Source organism: Pelobates fuscus, chromosome 2 (genome assembly GCF_036172605.1).
Source record: "Pelobates fuscus isolate aPelFus1 chromosome 2, aPelFus1.pri, whole genome shotgun sequence".
Taxonomy (NCBI): Eukaryota; Metazoa; Chordata; class Amphibia; order Anura; family Pelobatidae; genus Pelobates; species Pelobates fuscus.
In genome coordinates this window covers 216,923,696-216,930,190 of record NC_086318.1, presented here as the reverse complement: position 1 = coordinate 216,930,190, position 6,495 = coordinate 216,923,696, and the positions used below count along the sequence as shown (strand labels likewise).

At 48.2% G+C, this 6,495-nt stretch overlaps 1 protein-coding gene across 5 annotated transcripts in view; it reads left to right on the top strand.

The window, feature by feature from the left end:
* Positions 1-4,010: 4,010 nt before the first annotated feature.
* NCOA7 (nuclear receptor coactivator 7) overlaps positions 4,011-6,495 on the top strand; it is a 231,755-nt gene continuing 229,270 nt past the window's right edge. For 4 of the 5 annotated variants that reach the window (XM_063443174.1, XM_063443175.1, XM_063443172.1 and 1 more), the window contains exon 1: positions 4,011-4,291. The gene's annotated coding sequence lies outside the window, so the exon portion shown is untranslated. Of the gene's footprint in view, positions 4,292-4,560; positions 4,637-6,495 lie in introns of those variants that run through there. The other variant, XM_063443173.1, reaches the window with a different exon arrangement.

Genomic DNA, 6,495 nt, shown 5'->3' with positions numbered 1-6,495 from the left:
GGGACAGTGTGTAAGAAGGTGACAGTATAGGAACGCAGTGTGTAGGAAGGTGACAGTATAGGGGGGCAATGTGTAGGAAGGGGACAGTGTGGGGGGCAGTATGTACAAAGGCTGTGGGGGCAGGGTGTGGTGGTCACAGTGTGGGGGTCGGGGTGTGAAAGAGACAGTGGTGGGAGGCAGGATGTGAGTGTGACAGTGGTGGGAGGCAGTATGTGAGGGTGACAATGACAGTGGTGGGGGTAGGGTGTGAGGGTGATAGTGACAGTGTGGGGGTGACAGTGGTGAGGGGCAGGATGTGAGGGTGACAGGGTGGGGGTGACAATGTAGAGGGCAACAGTGGTGGGTAGCAGGATGTGAGGGTGACAGTGGTGGGGGCAGGATGTGAGGATGGAAGTGTGGGGGTGACAGTGTAGGGGGCAGGATGTAAGGATGACAGTGTGTGGGGGAGGATGTGAGGGTGACAGGGTGGGGGTGACAATGTAGAGGGCAAGATGTAAGCGTGACAGTGTGGGGGTAGGATATGCGGGTGACAGTGGTGGGTAGCAGGATGTGAGGGTGACAGTGGTGGGGGCAGGATGTGAGGATGGAAGTGTGCGGGTGACAGTGTAGGGGGCAGGATGTAAGGATGACAGTGTGTGGGGGAGGATGTGAGGGTGACAGTAGTGGATGGCAGTGTGTGGTTGTGACAGTGGGGGCAGGATGTGAGGGTGATAGTGGGGGGGCAGGGTGTGAAGGTGACAGTGTCAGGGTGACAGTGGGGGGCTGGGTATGAGGATGACAGTAATAGAGTGACATTGGGGGGGCAGGTTATGAGGGTGACAGTGGTGAGGGGCAGGATGTGAAGGTTACAGTGTGGGGGGCATGGTGGTGGCAGGGTGTGAGGGTGACAGTGGGGGTCAGGGTGTGAGGGTGACAGTGTGAGGGGCAGGGTGGGAGGGTGACAGTGGTTTGAGGTGGGGGCAGGGTGTGAGGGTGACAGGGTTAGGTTGACAGTGGGGGGCAGGGTGTGAGGGTGACAGTGTGGGGGCAGGGTGTGAGGGTGACAGTGACAGAGTGACAGTGGGGGGGCAGGGTGTGATGGTGACAGTGTCAGGGTGACAGTGGGGGGCAGGGTGTGAGGGTGACAGTGTCAGGGTAACAGTGGAGGGCAAGATGTGAGTGTGAAAGTGGTGAGGGGCAGAGTGTGAGGGTGACAGTGTCAGGGTGACAGTGAGGGGATAGGGTGTGAGGGTGACAGTGGGGGGGCAGGGTATGACGGTGACAGTGGCAGGGTTACAGTGGGGGGCAGGGTGTGAGGGTGACAGTGACAGGGTGACAGTGGGGGGCAGGGTATGATGGTGACAGTGGGGAGCAGGGTGTGAGGGTGGCAGTGACAGGGTGACAGTGGGGGGCTGGATATGAGGGTGACAGTGACATGGTGACAGTGGGGGGCAGGGTGTGAGAGTGACAGGGTGACAATAGGGGCAGGGTGCGAGGGTGACAGTGGGGGGGCAGTGTATGAGGGTGGGGAGAGGCAGGGTTTGAGGGTGACATGGGGGGTAAAGGTGGTGAGGGCGGTGACAGGCTGTGAGGTGGGGCAGGCTGTGGGAAGGCTGTGATCAGCCTCCCCACACTCACATACTTTGTTTTTCAGTGCTCCCCAATCCCTGGTGGTCCAGTGGCTGGCTCTACAGTTCTGCAGCTCCGCCAATTAGAGCGTTGCAGTGGTAACCCACGGCATCGCTTTGGGAGCTCGCAAGCCCTCCATCACATGATCTGCAGCTCTGCACTCAGCGGAGCTGCAGTCCGGAGACTCTCACTGGGCAGACTGATGGAGGGGCCTGGCGGCACACAGGGCAAGCCGGCGGGCCCTCTCCTGGTTTCGGGCCCTCGGTCACTGACCTATGACCCTACTGATTAATCTGCCACAAGGTTTAGAGAGCCACCTCTGCTGAATATGTATGCAGCAGAGGTGGCCCGGGGCGGCAAAATGCTGCCCCTGTTAAAGTGCCGCCTGGGGCCATTGCCCCAGTCTGTCCTATGGACGGTCCGGCCCTGGACACACTCACACACTGACAGACACACTCACACATTTACACATTTTTGCACACACACTCACAAATTAATTTTATTTCTTGTTTTATTTTATTTTCTTAGTCCCATCCAGCCTCCCTACCTTTGGAAGAGCTGGCTTGGATCCTCTCCCTGGAATCAAGTGAGGATTTTCTCCCTGGGATCCAGTGGAGAGCTTCTCCCTGTGGTCCAGTGGGGATTTTCTTCCTGTAGTCCAATGGAGATTTTCTCTCTGGGGTCCAGTGGGGCAATCTCTGTTCCACCATCCTCCCCGTGTATCACTAGGCCTGGAGTGACGTCATATCCCAGCTACCGGCATCACTACAGAGGGCGCATGAGGGAGCAGAGAAGAACTGAAAACATGTAATCAAAAGGTGTGTGCACGCATAGTTGTGCCATACATGTGGGCAAGTGCAATGTGGTCATACAGGTATGTTTAATGTGTAATTCATAAAGGGACACTATGGTCATCAGAACATCTACAGCTTAATGTAGATGTTCTGGTGTCTACTGCCCATCCCCGAAGGCTTTTTAATGTAAACACTGCAATGTTATGCGTGTATGGTAGCAGACACATATTTTGCAGGGCCTTTGCTAGCTCAGCATTGTATGGGTTTGCACATGGGCTGGTGGCCTGTGCTCTCATTGTTCTCCAGACCTGGACTGACCCATTGAGATACTTCCTGGTGAGCTATGGTATCGAAGAATGAGCAGGCTACTTATTTACCTACATATTACTATTCTTTAATTACGATATAACACATTTAATTGTGGCCGATCCAGGAGTGTATTAATCCAATGTGGTTCACATGGCCCTGTTTGCTTGAGAATGCATGCGCCTTTCAACGTGTGACTATAGTTATTCCTGTACCATTGTGAGTTTATTGAGTACACATATATATCTCAGTACCGCAATGCTAGATCTGCATTGGTTTCTGTTCTCTACTAAAATCTAACCACTTAACATGGGTTCTCTAATTTCACTTGAGCTGTTACAATGGTATAGAAGGATAGAACGAGTGAAGTATGGGTATAGAGGTGGGGGAGAGAGATTAATGTGAGGGTTGTGATTTTGCATTAATTTCAACCTTTTGAAATGAAGGTGCATGGGTCCTTGATATCTAACCACTAGGAGCAGCTTTAATAGTTTTTGGTCTAATGTCGTTGAGCTGTTTTGGGTGTAAAGACTGGAGCTTTCGTAGGGTATTTGCTATCCATCGTTTGATAGTATTTGTGGGTTCATTTGTCCCAGAAGCCTGATGTTTTAGAATCCTAGTGTTTTACTGTCCTTATTAGTTATCCCCCTTAGAATATACATCAGGAATTTTACATCAAGTTGTATCAATGAGTCATAATAGTGATAACAAGCTGTGAATGACTAGTTCCTGGCTGTCGAGACTTGGAACATTTTTGGCATTAAGAGTTTAGTGAGGTAAGTCCTCTAGCTGCCAGAATTTTTGAATAAAGACAGACATTTTCGTATTAAGAAGCCCAGCGAGTACTCTCTTTTTTGGTCAATATATTTTGACTGGAGTTTGCACCGTAGCAAGTTTATTGACTGAGATTATTGTCAAGTGCAGAGCTTCTGTGATTATATTTACATATAAAACGTGAGATATGCAGGTGATGCAGAACAGTAATTATGTGTGTTTGTGATTTATTTACTGCCATACTGCAAACAGAAAAACATTGCTGTATTTAGACTGCCAACAATTAAATGTATTTACCCTTTTCAAAACTAGCCCCCTAGTATCTCTTTGATAATTAGTATGATCACTGGTCCTCTCACAACCACCAAAGAATACTTAGTTATGATCTTCATGAGCTTGTGAGGCATATCAGCGATATGTACTGTAATGTGCTGTGTGTGCTTGCTTGGAGTGGGAGGAGGCTGTGTATAGTGTGGGCTGTGAGCACCAGTCAGTGACTGTCTGTCTGCATTGCACAGGGGAGGAGGAGGAGGAGGGAAGGAAGGAAGAGCAGCAGGAGGAGGAGGTGATATGTTGCAGGCTGCCAGATGCTGGCTTGCATTGTTGATCTGCTGCTGAAATACTTGGCTGCATTCTCGTGGGTTCTGTTGTCATGCAGACAGTCATCATGATGTGGCAGACAAAGGTCCAGGTCCATCTATTCTTCTAGCAAATGGAGCTCCACCTATTGAGACAGGAGCATCCTCCCAAGACATCTCCCTAATTTAGAAACCTCTGCAACAGCTAGCAGGAGGGAGAGAGATCTTGAGGTGGGTGCCTTCATTCAATACACATTCACACCACAACACACCATGGCACAGCTGCAGTGGTTTCTTTTACACTACCTAACACACCTAGGCTAACAGACATGGCTTTTGGGTTGTTTATAAGTAAGCTATTATTATGTGTGTAGCCACGCCTTGTGTGCTTTTGGTGTACCCTAGTCAGGAGGTATCTGCAAGTCCCAGCAGAGCTGGTGGGAGGAGGCTGGCTTCATGGGATGAACTTTCACACTGTACAGTAAAGGCAGTTTCCTATACCGTGTCCCAGCACAACTCCTACCTTGGTGTGATACCCTCTCAAAGCATGTGGGACATGTCTCTGGGCATCACTGCGTGAGTTCTGCGTTCTCAGATCTTCCCATTACCTAGAATATGGAATAGAGTAATCTGGATTCAGGAATGACAGCAGTGTTTCCCATTTCTGCTATTCCCATGCTGACAATAGTTGCCAGATGGTCCCCTCACAGGACAGGCATGATTGTGGGTTGAGAGTAAACAGCAAAATAGGCACTATATACTTTAATACTATTTTGCATGAAGTATGCTCCAACTGTTACCAAGGAATAAATAGGAAAACATGTTCAGCCAATGTAAGCTGAATTGAAGGTTTAATGCGTCATAATTGTAATGAATATATCTAGTAATTATAATATCTCACTGCTGCAGGGTCCTTGATAACCTGCTTTCTGATCTTATTTTAATAGTTTTCTTCTTATTTGCTGTTCTATCCACAAGTTATAATTGTAAAGTGCTGTTCAATATGTTGGTGCTATATAAATGCCAATAATTATATTTTTTCCCTTAATAAAAACAAACAAACAAACAACTATTCAATTGAAAATTGTGGAAACAATGTGTTTCTGAAGCACCCCTTCCCCCCAATCTATGAGTTTACAAATGTCCCAAGGTTGATAAAACTGTATGACAGAGTTGTCACCATAACAACTACAGCATGCTCCAGAAGTGCTCTGGTGCCCCCCAGTGTAAGTAGTAAAACTATTGTGAAACAGCTTGACTTCTTTCCTGGGTTCCTTGGGGTGCCCCTCTGTCTGTTTTAAGCCCAGCTCTCCAGGGGTTAGCTCATTGGCTCATAGTGATGAGCTCTCAGTCAATGAGCTAGCTTTGCACTACAGAGATTAGTACAGGAGATCTAAGGGAAGCTCCTAGCAGAGGCTTTCCTGAAGAGGAGAGTAGTGGTAGTGAGAGGCACCTGGTGGACTTGAAGAATCACTATAGTGTCAGGAAAACAAACTTGTTTTCCTGACACTATAGCATCCTTGGGGGACCCTCACCCTCAGGGTCCCCCTCCCGCTGGGCTGAAGGGGTTAAAACCTTTTCAGCCACTTACCTTAATCCAGCGCCGGGCTCCTTCGGCGCTGGTGACCTCTCCTCCCCCCCCCGACGTCAGCTCCCGAGTGGAGCGGAATGCATATGCGCGGCAATGCTTTCCTATGGACGTTCTGCACACGGGATGCGAATTGTGCATCCAACTTCACAGAAGCACCTCTAGCGGCTGTGAGGAAGACAGCCACTAGAGGTTGGATTAACCCTGCTATGTAAACATAGCAGTTTCTCTGAAACTGCTATGTTTACATGTGAAGGGTTACAACCTTAGGGACCTGGCACCCAGACCACTTCATTGAGCTGAAGTGGTCTGGGTGACTATAGTGTCCCTTTAAGTTTAGACGTCAATATGTCCTAAAATGGTTTTATTACTTACATGGAGGAGGATGCTAGGGCTCTTCTGGCACCATAACAACTACAGTGCATTGTAGTGGTAATGGTGCTTGGAATTTTCCTTTGATAACATCAGGTTTAAGAAACAATACTTTAACCAATAAATAGTGTAACTAAAATTCTCTATAATTAGAATGTTGATATTATGTATTATCTCAATCTCAGTCTGAGGAGTGCCTAAGTTACATAGCACTAGTAGCAGAAATGTATTTTGGCAAGCCCCTCCTCCCTAAACTATAAACAAATTGAGTCTTTCTCTGCACCAATGCTTGTTTGTTAGGGAAATTATACATACCTGCTGACATCCATATGCACGTTCACATACATACACATTCATGTTCACATGTACTTACGTTCATGTGCACACGTTCATACACACACGGACACATATATAGAGACACACATTGATTTACATACACACTTAGACTAATACACAAAAACACACAGATACATAA